This window comes from Culicoides brevitarsis, chromosome 1 (assembly GCF_036172545.1).
Source record: "Culicoides brevitarsis isolate CSIRO-B50_1 chromosome 1, AGI_CSIRO_Cbre_v1, whole genome shotgun sequence".
Classification (NCBI taxonomy): Eukaryota; Metazoa; Arthropoda; class Insecta; order Diptera; family Ceratopogonidae; genus Culicoides; species Culicoides brevitarsis.
This window is the reverse complement of record NC_087085.1, coordinates 36,489,217-36,505,982: the sequence shown is the minus strand read 5'-3', so window position 1 is coordinate 36,505,982 and position 16,766 is coordinate 36,489,217. Positions and strand designations below refer to the sequence as shown.

General features: G+C 24.9%; 1 protein-coding gene across 1 annotated transcript in view; it reads left to right on the top strand.

The window, feature by feature from the left end:
• The first annotated feature begins 12,944 nt into the window (after positions 1 to 12,944).
• Positions 12,945 to 16,766, top strand: part of LOC134836750 (1-phosphatidylinositol 4,5-bisphosphate phosphodiesterase epsilon-1-like) — a 75,542-nt gene continuing 71,720 nt past the window's right edge. Inside the window, exon 1 of the mRNA XM_063851956.1 lies at positions 12,945 to 13,505. The gene's annotated coding sequence lies outside the window, so the exon portion shown is untranslated. The remainder of the gene's footprint in view (positions 13,506 to 16,766) is intronic.

Sequence of the window (16,766 nt, the reverse complement as noted above, 5' to 3'; positions counted from 1 at the left end):
TAAAATTACATTTAACAATTTCCTCTTAATTTTAGTAATCTAGTTTCAATGACAAGCCATTTTCAATAATATCAAAATTATATTAAAACAAAATTTCATTTTATTTGTCAGACATTGTCGCATTATTCGCCGTTAAATAAGAGAATAATTGTATTTAACGTGAATAAAATTGGAATGAAACACAAAATTTACAAATATATTGTCATTAATTTCGCGCTCAATAAATATAATTTATAATCGCGTCTTATCAGCTTTGATAAATTGAGTGAAAATCTCCTTATTTAAACCTTAATAAAAATAATTTCGCTAATATCATTTCTCAATTTGTGGGAAGCAACAAGTTCTATGCAAATAAAACATTTCCTCTGAAACCCTTTTGCACTTTCACAGGGATCATTAAACGATGAAGCGTAAAATTCATGCATGTGTGACTTAAAAGCTCTTTTTTAATGCTTATTTTCAATAAATTTTAAATAAATTTAAATCCATGAGAGCGAATAATAAAATTATTTTAATCGTATGAATAATTGAAACTTGAGTTTTTCAACATTATAAGACTTTACAAATATAAAATACTTCAAAGCAAAATTATTTTTTTATTTGCTTAGAAAATCCGCATTTCATCAGAAATTATTTTATTAAGTAATACGAATTATCCTCATTCAAAATTATTTATCTCAAAATTATATTTAACAATTTCCTCTTAATTTTAAAAATAAATCTAGTTTCAATGACAACAATTTTCAATAATATCAAAATTATATTAAAACAAAATTTCATTTTATTTGTCAGACATTGTCGCATTATTTGCCGTTAAATAAGAGAATAATTGTATTTAACGTGAATAAAATTGGAATGAAACCACAAAATTTACAAATATTTATTGTCATTATCATTTCGCGCTCAATAAATATAAATTTATAATCGCGTCGATTATCAGCTTTGATAAATTGAGTGAAAATCTCCTTATTTAAACCTTAATAATTAATTTCGCTCGAATATCATTTCTCAATTTGTGGGAAGCAACAAGTTCTATGCAAATATTTTTCGCAAACACAGAATTTCCTCTGACGTAACCCTTTTGCACTAATTCACAGGGATCATTAAACGATGAAGCGTAAAATTCATGCATGTGTGACGGGGAAAAAAGGAGCTTTGAAGGACCTTTTTGTTTGCATGCGAAGCTCTTTTTTCGCCCGAATGCTTATTTTCAATAAATGAGTGCAAATAAATAATTAAATCCATGAGAGCGAATAATTGTGTGAAAATTATCCATGAAATTAATCGTTTGATGCATGCACCTTTTCATCATCGTCACATTGCGCACTCCAATAAATTGCGAGAGAGAAAAATTATTTTTATTTATTTATTTACGTTGACAGATTAAAGAGACATACATTATTTGTTTTCCAATAACCCGAACAACATCAAGGCAATTTTTATTTTATTTATTTATTATTAAAAAAAAAACACAGTTGCCATCGTGTGGCTTCGTGTGTTGTTATGTTGGTTTTTACTCATTATGTGAGTTATGTGAGGGATGCACATCAAAAGCTGATGAGGTATAAAAATCCTTTCAAGTTGAAAATTGTGTGACGTTGTCTTTAAATAGCGCCGGAGATAAAGAACTGAGCCAGTGAATATTCATTTTAATACTAATCGCTGGATCAGACCATTTTTCTGTTTGAAGGATTTTTGTCAACAAAAAGGGTTTTCACCAATCGCATGTCCTTTTCCTTCCTTCGTGTGTGTGCCTGTGTTTGTTTTTCTACCCAATAACTCGAAATGAAGAGTAACAAGTTTATTTTGGAATTGGATATTTAAACTATTTCTTTAAATAAAAACGGAAAAAATCGATGATTGGGTGAATTTTAAGTGAATCAATTTTGGTTGGAAAAATTTAAAGAGAAAAGTTGAATTTTATTTTTAAAAAATAATTTTTTCTTAAAATTTATTTAAAATTAATTTTTAACTTTTTTTAATCAATTTTAAATTAAATATCAAAAATTATTTATTTAAATAAATTAATTAATCATTATTAAAAGAAGATAGTAAATTGCTACAATAATGATAAATTGTTATAATAAAATCAAAAAAAAAAAAAAAAATAAAAAAAATATTTTTCTGATATTTTTTTTTAAATTAAATTTAATTTTAATTAATTTTGATCAAAATTATAGGTATACGAAAATAAAAAATAATGCTCTGAAAATTAAATAAAAATTTAAAAAAATGAATAAATTAAAATTTATTAGTCAAAAAATTATTTTTTTTAGGTAAATTTTAGGTTTTTTATTATTAAATATTTAAAAAAAATTGTATTGAATTGAAATATTATTTTTGGAAAAATTTATAAAATTTTGAATAATTTAAAAAAAAAATTTATCTAATTATTTAATAAATTATTAAATAAAGATAGTAAATTGGTAAAATAAAAAAATAATGATTAATTTTTATAGTTTATTTTTTTAATTAAAAATTTAAAAAAAATATTATTCAAAGATTCTTAAATTTATCATTTATTTTATTATTTGAAAAAATTGAATAAATAAATTAAAATTTATTAGAAATTAAAAATCGAATATAGAAATGAATTTTAAGAATTTTTGGTTTTATTTTTTATATTCTGATATGATAATTTATTAAAACCTAAAAGAAATTTAAAAAAATAATTAGTTTTAATTTTTAAATTTTTTTTTTATTATTTTTTAAAAATAATTTTGTTGTTAAAATAATTTAAAAAATATTTTTTTTTCAAAAAATGTGTATTAAAATATGATTTTTAAAAAATTTATAAATTTTCAAATATATTTTTTAGAATTTTTTTCATTTAATTTCAATTTCAGCAAATTTTATGTACAATTTGGGTTTTTAATATTTTTTATTATAAAAAATTTTCCCTGAGCCTCCCATTTTTCCTTAATTTCTTTTAAAAAATAAAACTTAAAACGACACGCTCCTCATGTTTTTACAAAATATATGATTCATAAATTACGGGTTTTTACCCCTTTTAATCCGCCAGATTATCTCTCGCGTTGCTACAATTTCGTTGTTGTTACTTTTTTTTTCGTTCCGAGATTTGTCAGAGATCCGCAGTGATTTAGTGCCGCTTTATCAACTTCATTTAAACAAACAGGAAAAAACACTCGTCATCACTCAATCAAGACGACGACAACGATGACTGACTTGGGCGAGACACAAAAAAATGCCCTATAACTTTTTTTTTATTTTCATCAAAAATCCTGCATACATAATGCCGTGTCATGACGCCAAAGTTGCCCAAAGATAAAAACAAAAAAAAAAAAGAAAATCAATCAATATGACTTGCGAGACGGAGAGGTGAAGGAGGAGCAAAAAAGCGCACAAATAATCCCATGAAAACCTCATGCATAATTAAAATATTCGTATAATCCGTCTTTTATTATGCATTTACTTTTCGTTTTATGATGCCATCGTACTTCACTCCATCCATCCATCCATCCAGCTCGGCAAGTCGGCAAACAAAACAAGTGGAAAATTTTCAGGTAAAATTTATGTTGGAGCCATATTGCAGCGAGAGAGCGAGAAGTGGACTCACATTGTTAAAGCAATGTATATTTAAACACTGACAATATTCCTTTCATAATTTATTTATTGAACCTTATGAAATGGCTTGTTCTTCTACATTTTGAAAAATTCATGTTTTGCAAGCCAAAAATATTTGCGAGGTATGAAATTTAGGGAGATAAGTACAAAATGACAAAAAAATGTGCATTGGGGCAAAATTAAAGAATTTCCATTGGGTTGAAATTTAAAAATGTGCATTGGGGCAAAACTATAGAATGTTCATTGGGATGCTTTTGTAAAATATTCATTGGGGAAATCTTGAAATGTGCCTTGGGGCATAAAAATTTCATCCCAATATCCATTCAGAAATTTTACCTAATTCATATTTATTTAGAAATAGCATCCCAGTGAACATTCTAAAGTATTGCCCCAATGCAAATTCTAAAATTTTAACTCAATACACATTTTGAAATGTTGCCCCAAATCACATTTCATAGTAGCATTATTCTTAACTTTGTCCCAATGCACATTTTAAAAGTCGAACCCAACTCACATTCTAAAATTTTTCCCCAATGCACAATTTTGTATACCTAATTTTCATATCTCGCAAATATTTTTGCTTTCTAAACATGAACTTCCCGCAGCATATTTTACATGAGAGTGCTAAAACATCGACCGATCAAAATAGTTTTTTTGTTTGTTTGTTTTCGTAATGTTTCGAATCCTCAACTTGATCATGTATGAGTGGCGGAGAGGAGTAAAAAGTAAGAAACCACATGAATATTTAAAGTTTGTCTATAACCTACCGATGGATTTTCATACATGCGATGATGAAGCCATCGACATTTCCGACGTGATTGGTTCTTGAAGACAAAGTTTCTGGTTCAGGCTAACTGATTGATATTTAAAAATTTGTTTATATTCGTGTTACCCCTTTTTAATACCTTTGATCGTGCATCAATATTGTTGTTTATTTGAGAGAGAAAATTACTCTCGAAAAGACACACACACATGATTGAGTAACTTGCCGCCTTGCAAAAAGGTTGGAAAAAGGACACGGACAGTTTCCAATTAAATCGTGTGTGTTTCAAACAATTTTTTTTTATTTATAATTTTTCGTTAAGATTATCGTTATTATCATGAAATAAATTGTTGAGCAAATTTTCTACTCAATTAAACGCATTTAACGAACATAATGTGAAGTGTGTGTGTCATAAATAGTTCGAGGATGGTGACACACGACGACACACTTTTATCTCTATTTATCTCTTCAGGTATGGACAATAGAAAAAGGGTAAAACTGGTATACCTTAAAAACAAAACATATTATGTTCATTATGGGATTTTGAAAATTTTTAAATAAAAAAAATAAATTGTTTAATGAGCGTTTTAAAGTCTGTCTGAAAAAACAATTTTTAAAATAAAATAAAATAAAATAAAATAAAATAAAATAAAATAAAATAAAATAAAATAAAATAAAATAAAATAAAATAAAATAAAATAAAATAAAATAAAATAAAATAAAATAAAATAAAATAAAATAAAATAAAATAAAATAAAATAAAATAAAATAAAATAAAATAAAATAAAATAAAATAAAATAAAATAAAATAAAATAAAATAAAATAAAATAAAATAAAATAAAATAAAATAAAATAAAATAAAATAAAATAAAATAAAATAAAATAAAATAAAATAAAATAAAATAAAATAAAATAAAATAAAATAAAATAAAATAAAATAAAATAAAATAAAATAAAATAAAATAAAATAAAATAAAATAAAATTAAAAAATTAAAATTAAAATAAAATAAAAAATTTTAATTAAAAAAAATATTTTTTAAATATTTTCTTATTTTCATCAGTTTTGATTAATTTTTAAAATAAAAGTACGAAATTCTTTTCGAATATTATTTCATGATTTTAAAGCTTGAAAATATGAAAATTTAAATTTAAAATAAATAAATAAAGTAACTTGAAAAATGAATCTGAAAAAAATTATTAAAAAAAATAAATACAAAAAAAAAATAAAAATTATATCAAAAAATGTCTAAAACTAAATCTTCAACTTCAAACAAATTTTTATTTAGAAAAAAATATTAAAAATAAAATAAAATTATAAATTAAGAGAAATAAATCTCTTACAAAAGGAAAAAAAATCTTATATAAATAAATTAAATTTTAATTTATGAAAAAATAAAAAAAAATAAATAAAAAAAAAATTAAATTTTTATAAAAAAAATTTAAAATGCGCTTTAATTAATAAAATTCGCGACAACTTTCAAAATCCTCGTCTTTGAATATCATTAAAAGCGGACAATATTCAGTGAATTGATTTAAATTATCTGCACGTTGCATGTCACTCATCAATGTGTTTCTGCCGCTGTTTTTACTACATTTTGCTGAAACAGTAAACCCGCATCTTTAATTTATTTATAAACAAGCCAGAAATTGGTACCGGTCAAAATTTATGACGAACAAAATTTTTGGTCGAACAACGTTTAAGGTGTTATTAACACATGAATACCTCGTTCACTCAATTTTCCTTTTGTGCACCTTTTGTTTGACCATTCAACCCCTTTGTTGTTCACGTGCGCTGAAAAATAAATTTTGGTTGAATAAATATTTCATTAGAAAATTAACAAGTGGGTAACAGAGAAAGCACTGCAGAAAAAAAAAATTGGACATAAGACAATAATTTTAGTTTTCGGTTCGTATGACCTTTTGAACTTATTTCAAAGAGACAAGCAAGCAACGTTTCTTGGGACCAATTATCATGTTTATACCCCGAAAAAGACGCATTATTAGACAAGGAGGCGGGGAACGTGTATTTAGACATGAAACTGTTATCGCCCTTCTATCGCATAGATTTTCGGTTGAAATGACCTTAAAATTGTCATATTTTGGGATAGGATAGAATCCAATGAATTATTGTTGGCTTTTGTGGTGTCTTTGTTCGTAGAAAGTACAGAGGAAGCACGTACTGGCTTAAGATTGTCATACAATGAAACATTTATCGATTTCTGTTTATGATGATTGAGGAAGGTGAACCAATTTTCTTATAAATTATTCCCGAATATTTTTTGATTTTTTATGCTGTAGAATGGATTTATTTCTAATTCTATTTTTGTTCGTGACATTTTAATAATTTTTTTTTAATTTTTCTATATTATAGTTTTTTTTTGATATCAAAAGTTTTACTCATAGAGCATTTTTTTAAATTTTATTTTTTTTCGTAAAAATATCTTTAAGAATTTTATTTTTTTTCAATATTAGTTTTATTATTATTTAAAATTAATTTTAATTTATTTATTTTTTTTATTAATTTTTATTAATTTAATTTATTTTTAATTTTTTCAATTTATTTTAAATAATTTAAATTTATATTTTTTTTAAATAAATAATTTTCATTAAAAATTTTGAATAAAAATAAAATTTTTGATTTTTTTTTTATTTTTTAAAATTTTAATTAAAATAAATTAAGTATTATTATTCTTATAATTTTATTCTTTAAATAATTTAAAAAAAAAATAAATATAAAAATTCAAAAAGTTAAGGAAATTTTTTAAAAATCTATGAAAATGAAAAAAAATGTTAAATCATAGAACAATTTAAATTTACTTTACATGATTTTCATTAAACCAAAAATTTCTTCAATATTTTTCAATTCATTAAAAATTCACATGAAATCTTTATTATTTCTATTTATACACAAAAAATGACCAATTTTCCACAAAAAGGTCTCTTTAACCCTTCCAAGAAGCTAATTTCCATAAATTTCAAAGAAAAAATAAAAATTAACAAAAACTAACTGAACCAAATATCCCTCACTTAAAATTTCATTTATGAAACGCTCGAGAGCAGAAATTCATATTTTTTAAAATATTTTACTTTAAAAATTTATAAAACAATGTACTTTCTGTTTCAAACGTAATAAGTGGTTCCCGCAACATTTCTTCGTACTTTCTGCCACTTTTCGCGAAAATGACTTTTTACCACACTGACATACTCTCTTACATGTCGCTCTTTCATCATTCTAAATTATTTTTTTTTTTTGTAAAACACAACAAAAAAAATCAAAAGAAACATTTACTCCCCTTCCTCGTTTTTCTTCGTCTTCTTCAGCGCGGCGTTGTCAGATTCCATTAAAAATATAAAAATTGAGGTGCCTTTTATGTACGAGTGGCTTCGTGCAGCGGCAGAATGAAAATCAAGTAATGAGATTAAAATGTATTTTTGTTCCCTGAACGTGCGAATGTGACACAAAACGAGTGTAAATGAGTTCTCGGAACAAACGTTTATTTGAAGAAAAAAAATACACCCTTTTTTCGTTGTTGTAGCGAGAAAAATATCGGGTCTTCGTTCCGAATTCATTACGGCTTGGTACCTTTCTTGGCACAAGTTTTACCTACGGGATGAAAAAAAGAGTAGAAAATATTATTGATATCCGGTCAAATCCTTTTCCGTTTGCTTTTCTGTATTTTTTTTTTTCGTGCCTGGCCCAAATCAAAGTTTATGTATTTTTTCTAAATCATAAATAAACACGAGGAGGAACAACGAAAAAACAGACAGAGATTGTGTTGTTATCTTCCATGTTCGTTCGAGAAAATTTCATCATGATTATCTTGTCTGAAAATTGAGCATTTTTAAATGTTTTTTTGAAAAAATTCGCCATATTATACGTCTTTTATTTTATTTTTTTTTAGAAAATAATTTTTTAAATGAATATTTATGATTTTTTCATTTTTTTCTCGTCGAATTCATTTAATAAAAAAATATGAAAAAATAAAAATAATTTTAAATAAAAAAGTAATTAATTTTAAATTTAAAAAATTAAAATTAAATAAATTTCTCATATTCAAAAAAAAAAAAAAAAATAGAAATTTTAGAAATTTTGAAAAATTAATAAAACGAAAAATTTTAAAATAATTTATTTTTAAAATTAATAAAAAATAAGAAAAAAAATTTAAATAAAAGATTAATTAATTAAGTAAAAAATTTAGGAAAAATTGGAAATCATAAAAAAACAAATATAAATAAAAATTTAGTTTTAAGTTTAAAACATTATAAAAAATAAAAAAAAAATAATAATTAATTAAAAAAATAATAATAATAATAAAAAAATTGAAAATTTTTAAATTAAAAAATATAAGAAACAAAAATATTAAATTATTTCATTTGAAAGTCGAAAATAATTAAAAATTTAATTTAAATTAAATTTTTTAATTATTTTAATTAAATTTATTTTATTTTAATTAATAAATTAAATAAAATTTTTCATTTTTTTTAAATAATTTTTTTTGAGAAGCAAAAACAGGCTGAAATGCATTCAAAAAATTTTTTCATGAACACTTTCCAAACTCGTTTCCTTTTTCTCTCACTACTTTTTTTCTGCTTTCTAACATCAAGAGGTGTTTCGCTAACACAGAACATTCTTACTTTCTTTAATGAGCTCTTGTAATCTCTTTCACAAAAGTGCTAAGCATGTGTAAGTGTGCTAAAAGTGAATTTCAAGTTGTTTTGTTGGTTAGCAAGGAAGTGAAATCTGAATTTTTCTCTTACATTTTATCTTGACATTTATGATGTTGAGTCGTAATGACTTTTATTTTTACATGCAAAGAGATTTTTTGCCTTTGTTGAAAATTGTTGAAAAATTATTACAAAACTAATTTTCGGTTAAAAGGTTTTTTTTTATTAGTTCGTTGCACCAGAAATAAAATTTAGAAAAATTCTCGTTTTTGTCGAAAAACCCATCAAACTATCTTCTTTTGTCGAAAAAAAAAGAAAAAATAGGAACGGAAGAAAATTCTGAGAGTTAATCTAAATCACTTTACTTTTTTTTTTCATCTTTTTTCCTTTTGTGCAATATTGAGTAAATGTTCAAAAGCGTCGCCGCCAACGATTCGTTTTTTTTTGTAGCCAATAGAATTTACTTCGACGATGACGCGGATGGTTTCATCAAAGGATGTAAATGCAGATTTGTCGTTCATGTGTTCCTTCCTAAGACTTCCTTATTCCATTTACAACGAAAAAAAAAATATCGAAGTGTGTATGTGCGAATCTAAACGTGACTGAATCTAGTTCAAACGAGCCATGCCTTGCATATGTAATGTCCAGGTGGGAAAATAAAAATGAATTTCATCCATAAATGGTCGAGCGAGAAAAAAAAGCGGAAAAAAAGAATGGTAAATCACACAAGTCATGAAACAAGTCGATATTGTTTGATTGTAAAAGTCTGTCGTTTGCAAGAAAGTTGTAGAAAGTAGAAAATTAAAGAAGAAAAGCGTGAAGTTAATTTTTATTTTTATAAGGGTTGAATTTTTTTAACGATTGAAAAAAGAAAAAAAAATAATTGTTGAAAAAACTTTAATTAAAAATTTTCTATTTAGCGAAAAAATATTTTTCTTAAATATTTTTTTTCAACTTTATCAATTTAAAATATAAAAAAATGACAAAAAATTAAATTTTTCTGCATTATAAATTATTTTTTCATTAAACTTTTTTTTTTTAGTAGATGAAATTTATTTAAATGTCATTAATATTTTTTTTATTTTAATTATTGATCAAAAAAATTTCCTCTACTATTAAAAAATTATTTCAATTTTATTCTGATTTTTTAATTTTATTTTAAACTTTTAATAATAATTTTTTAATAGTAGAGGAAATTTTTTTGATCAATAATTAAAATAAAAAAAATATTAATGACATTTAAATAAATTTCATCTACTAAAAAATGATTTTTAAAAGTTTAATTGAATTTTATTTTGATTTTTAATTTTTTTTTTATAATTTTTTCAATACTCAACATCGATTTGTTATAAATTTTTCATTAGGCTTTAATTTTATTTTTTTTTTAAATTATTTTAAATCTCAATTATTTTATTTTTTTTAATTTAATGTTTTATTTTATTATTTTTTTTTTTGACATAAAAAAATTAAATATTAAATTTAGATAATTTTTTTCACTAACCTTTTAAAACTTTTTTAAAAATAAAAAAAAAATCAAATATAATTAACTTCACTTTTACAACGAAAAAAAAACAGCAACAAATGGAGCCGCCCGGTACAACATCATCACTTCCGTCAATTTCAATATACTTTTATTTTTTTCGTTAAATCATTTTTCACGGAATTCAACACGCGCGCAAACTGCGAGTAAAAGCAATCGGGGGAGAATTCCACTTTATTTACTAAAATAGTCCCATGTTAAAAATAGCTGATTATCATATCAGAGCACTACCTTCTATCTCTCGGCTTGTTACGCGGAAAATACGAAATAAACAGCAAAAATAGTAAAAGCGAAGAATTTGTACTGCGTTAACATATTTCCAAGAAAATATAAATTCGTGAATGATACTGACTGCCTGCCTCTCTATTGACTCAATTCTTCTTCTATTTACTGCACAATCATCACATCTCCTCGTTTTCGTATTTTTTTTTCCTCGTTGTATTAAAACGAATCTTATTATTATTGTTTGTTGTGCCTTGTTTCTTTATTTTTCCCGCTGAACGACGTCAACACACCCAAAACATTCGCGTCTTCCTTGTTTTGTTTTACAATAAATTGAGCTTTATTTTGTGTATTTTTTTCTCTTCTCTTCTTTCGTGCGGTGACGACGACGAGATAGGAGTCTATGCGAAAAAATAATGATATTACACGAAAGTACTTTTTTTTCGTGCCTGATAAAATATACCGAAAAACGAAATAATAAGAAAAGTGCGATTTATATTTATTGCTCTCTTATTGAAAAAAGGCACTTTGGCAGATGATGAGTAATAAAAATGAGTTAGCTCGTGATATATGATGTGGCAGCGCGAGCGTCGCCGTTAATAATGAAAGTTTTTTTTTTATTCTGTTGTTCAGCAATGTGTGTCAGTCACGTAAAATAAGGTCAGGATGCAAATTTTTTGTGCAAGTAGGTATTTTTCTTGACGTGCCATTCATTCTTTGGCGCGTAGTACACAACCTGCCTTTATATTTTTCATCTTTTCTATTTCTCCGGTTTCATCGTATGCTGTAGGTAGAAAAGCTTACCGAGGAGAAATAGAAAAAAAAATCACAAACGATTTTGTGAAAGACATACACAACCAGCTCTACGGACGAAAAACGGGTAAGATTGAATCTTTAAGGTATATGTTTAACTCTTCTCATAGTTGAAAAATATATCTGATACTTTGAGAGGTCAATTTGATCCCTTCAAGTTGATTAATTTCTTCTTATTCAACTCCTTGAAGGGATCAAATTGACCTCATAAGCTCTCAGATTCATTTTTGAGCTTAAGAGGTCAATTTGATCCCTTCAGGTTGATTGATTTCTTCTTATTCAACTCCTTGAAGGGATCAAATTGACCTCATGAGCTCTCAGATTCATTTTAGAGCTTAAGAGGTCAATTTGATCCCTTCAGATTGATAATTTCTTCTTTTGCAACTCCTTGAAGGGATCAAATTGACCTCATAAGCTCTCAGATTGATTTCTGAGCTTAAGAAGTCAATTTGATCCCTTCAAGTTGATTGATTTCTTCTTATTCAACTCCTTGAAGGGATCAAATTGACCTCATAAGCTCTCAAATTGATTTTAGAGCTTAAGAGGTCAATTTGATCCCTTCAGGTTGATTGATTTCTTCTTATTCAACTCCTTGAAGGGATCAAATTGACCTCATAAGCTCTCAGATTGATTTTTGAGCTTAGGAGGTTAATTTGATCCCTTCAGGTTGACTGATTTCTTCTTATTCAACTCCTTGAAGGGATCAAATTGACCTCATAAGCTCTCAAATTGATTTTAGAGCTTAAGAGGTCAATTTGATCCCTTCAGCTAAATAAACTTCTTTAAGGGATCAAAAACTTCTTAAGGCATGAAATTGATCCCTCAAAAGATCAAAAAATTCCCTTAAAGGATCAATCTCATCCGTTTTTCATCCGTAGAGAGCGAAAAAGGGAGAACATTAAGGGAAGTTGATAAACATAAGTCAAACATACACCCGGTTGTGTCATCGCATGACGAGAACGACACATCCTTGCTACACTATTCTTCCACTATTATGATAATATTCAAACAAAGTGTCTTCGTGCACACGACATTTTTCATCTAACGACGTTTATATTAGTGCGGTGTGCGCCTCCATACAATTGAACAAAAACCCATTGAAAAATAAAAGGGTGAAAAATAGGATCTTCTCGTACAGCCACACGTACCTCTATGGGCGTATGATACACGTACGTACGTGGTTTGTATACGTTGCAATTCTGGCTTCGTACACAGGTGTTCTCTCCTCCTTTCCAACACACTCGAGCCGATCTTCCATTCGTGCCGCTTACCGTTTTTCGTTTGCCATGCGCGCCAAAACGTATAAATTGATCACGAAATGCGAGCAAAGGTACAGTCGTATTCGGTACTTGATTCATGTCAGATCAACCTTTCAAATAAAAAACCGATAAAAAAATAAATAACAAGTATAGCACATCATACAGATTTAGCAAAAAAAAAAAAATATGTGTGAGGAATAACATAGAAAGAATACAATACACCAGTCACAGGGCAAACAATAGATAAAAATCAGTTATAATAATAGTTCACTTTTTGTCTGTGGAAAATTAAGTGATCATTTCCTAAACAAAAAAAAAATTTTTTTAACGAATTTTTTTTGTTTAAAAAATTAAATGTAATTATTACACAAAATAATATCAAAATAATAAATACATCATCATCAACACACGAAAAAAAAATAAAAGAAGAAGTTACTCATTTTATCACAGTCATTACAAGCGCAATAAAAAAGTTTGTGTGTAACAACGAGCAGTTAGTGTTACTTTTTTGAGTAATGATTCAAATTCAATGAATCGAAAGCACTTAAATCGACAGTGGCAAAAATTGATTATATAAGTGTCCCGTTTAAAATATCCTAGAGGATTATTTTCATTGTTACATTTCGTGAATTAGAATTTTCTGTTAACGAAAAAAGGTAAGAAAGGATCTTAATTTATTTTTCAATTTTATTTGTTTGAAAAAGTTTTTCTTTTAAATGTCATTAAATTGAAGTTTGTTTTTTAATTAATTAAGGCTTTAAGATTTATTAAAATTTAATTAAGTATTTTTCAACAATTTTCTCATTTAACTTTAAAAATAAATAATTATTTGTGGATTTATATTTATTTAAATAATAAATCTATTCTGTAAACAACGAATATAAAATAATGAATGAAAATAAATAAAATAAATTTTGATAAGCATTTTCAGACAAATAAAATAAAATTAATCGCGATCAAACAAATTTTTGATTCCGAGTAAAAGTTATTCTATTAAATTTAAAAAAAAAATATTAAATTGTTTTTCATTTTTTTTTGATCTTTATGAAAAAAAATTATGTCTCGTGAAAAATTTGTCAAATATTTTTATTTTTTGTTAGTTATATCAAAGAAGGATGAAAACAGTTTAATTTTGCGCCCACATTGTAAATAATGAAAAATAATAAAAAAAAACCCACGTATAAAATTCGTTGCACAAAAAATAAATAAAATTAAATTAAAGGACACTTTTCAAGGATGTCTGTAAAATAAATTTAATAAATAACAAAAAAATAATTGATTCTTAGGATTTTTATTTTTTTTTGTAACATTTTTTTTAAATTTTTAAGATAAATACAAATTTTTTGTAATCGTTTAGACATGGAAATTAATTTTAAAATTGATAAGTATAAGAGAATTTTTTTATTTTTGATATTTTTTAATTAAAAAAAAAATATATTTTTTTTATCTACAAGTTTATAAAAAATATTTTTTTTTAAATATTTTTATTATTTAGGTAATTTAATTATTATTTTTTTTTAAATTATTTAATTGATTTTTTTTCTTTTAAGTTAAGAAAAAAAAATTATATTAAATTATTATTAATTAAAAAAGTATTGATTTTAAAAAATATTTTAATTAAATAATTAAAAAAAAAAAATTAAATAGCTACAGTACCTAAATTAATAATATTTAAAAAAATTTAATTTTTTAAATAAAAAAAATATAAATTAATTTTTTTTAATTAAAAAATATCAGATTTAAAAAAAAATAATTTCCAAAAAAATTTCTCTTGAAATTATCAATTTTAAAATTAATTTTCATGTGTAAATAATTACAATAATTTTTATTTATCTTTAAAAAAAATATTTTTAACTCATATTATTGTACCATTTTCCACATTTTAACACATTGCGATAAATTTTTCGGATTCGCTTAAATAAACAGTTTTTCAGCTGAGACTTTTTTATTACATATTTCACAAATGGAACACTATATTTGTTTGTCTTTCACTCTTTTGGGAACAACTGTTAATGTTTGTACGCCGCCATTTGTGTATGCGTCGTTTTTTCTTCTTCGTTTTGCATCTACTCGCGCGATTCATTATTTTCATTCAACTACAATGTTTACATTTTATATTATGAAAATAAATTTATTCGCATGAAAATAGGTTTATTTTTATTGAAATTTTCATTAAATTCCAATTTTTGTTACTACTGTAAAGTACACTGCAAAGAATTCTGGCTTCTTTTTGTTTTCTGTGTCTGTGTAGGTGTGTATTTGTGGCAGATATTGATTTACAACTTTGGTGAATAAAATAAAATAAACACTTATATTTTTTTTTTATTTTTTTTAATTAATTTCTATTTTGTGGAATTTGAAATTCATTAAACTTTTTTCAACTTTAATTATTTATTTATTTAAATAAAATTAAAATAAAACAAAAAAAACTTTTTATTGCCTTTTTTAATGGGCAAAAAAAAATCCAATTTTATTCTAGATTTATAATAGTAATTTTTTCCCGTCATTTATTTAGTCACTTTATCAATTCCACTTCATTAAAGGAAAAATTGAAATTAATTGTGCCTTCCTTGCGAAAAATGTAGAGCAGCAAAAAAAACGGGAGCAAAAATATTTTGACATTTAATGGTCGTTAATAATGCTTTTAAATGGCAATTAGTGTGCGGTGTTATTTTATTTTGCGTGATGTTTAGTGTCCATCGCGCGCATTTACGACAAATAAACAAAACACAAAAAAAAAGGTGAAAAATAAGTAGGAAATAATAGGGCTTTTAATATGAAGCGAAACAGAGAGAACAAAATATGGGATAAAAAATATTAAATAACGAGGAGGAGTGCTGCGAGCCAACAACGTAGCAACAACAATAAAAAGTACTTACAACGAGGAAAAAGATAAAAGTATAAAAATAAATAAAAAACGAGAAAAATAATAAAATAAAAAAAGACCAACATAAACGCGGTCGCGCCATTCTTGTGTTTACACTCACTTTCTCGTCTCTTCTAATTTTTTTTTTTTTTTTTTTTTTTTTGTAAAATATGTGACTCCATGAAACACTGTCACACGGGAAGAGACAACAATTTACAGCTGTTGTGTGGCTCGTACTTGGCTTACAAAAACAAAAAAAAAATGAGGACAGTGTAAAATAAAATAAAAAAAAAATCCAATAAAAAAAGAGAAAAGTAGACGAAGCAACTAGACACACATTTATCAGTTACATTCAACATCAAATTTCCTTAAGAATAATAAAAAACGCGCAACAAGACGACTGCATCATCTTTCTTATTTCATTTTCATCGGAGCTCGGTGTCTGTTACATTCCAGCTTTTCTTTTCTCTCTTCATTTTATTATCATTACAATTTTCTGTCAAAAAGACAAAAAGGCACAAAAGGCAACAATGGTTGGCAAAGCGAAAGTACATCTTGTGTCATATGTCCAACAACCTTCTTTGTTGTAGTTTCTATAAAATTCTCCTCGGGGAGATGTTTTCTTTTTTTTTTTTGTAATAATCATTAAAATTAGACAATGACGACAAGGAGCGGCCTACACAGATTTCTTTTTTGTCGTCGTCGTTGTTGAACATTTTATTATTACAATTAACAATGATGCTAATTTTGCTGAATGCGCAGGTAAAGTCAACACCTGTAGTGAATTAGTTAGTTTAGAAAAGTTTACGTTCTGACTGAAAATATGTCTACTTGGGGATAAAATTGCATAAATAGGTCAAATATTTGAAATATTGTAAAGAATTTGTGTTTCGAAAAAAAAAAATAATTAAAAAATATTTTAAAAAGGTGAATTTCATCTAAAAGTTTAATTTTTTTTTATTAATTTTTATTTAAAAATTAAAAAAAATTATTTAAAACTTTATTCAAAAAAAAAAAAAAAATAAAAAAAAAATAAAATAAATAAATAAAT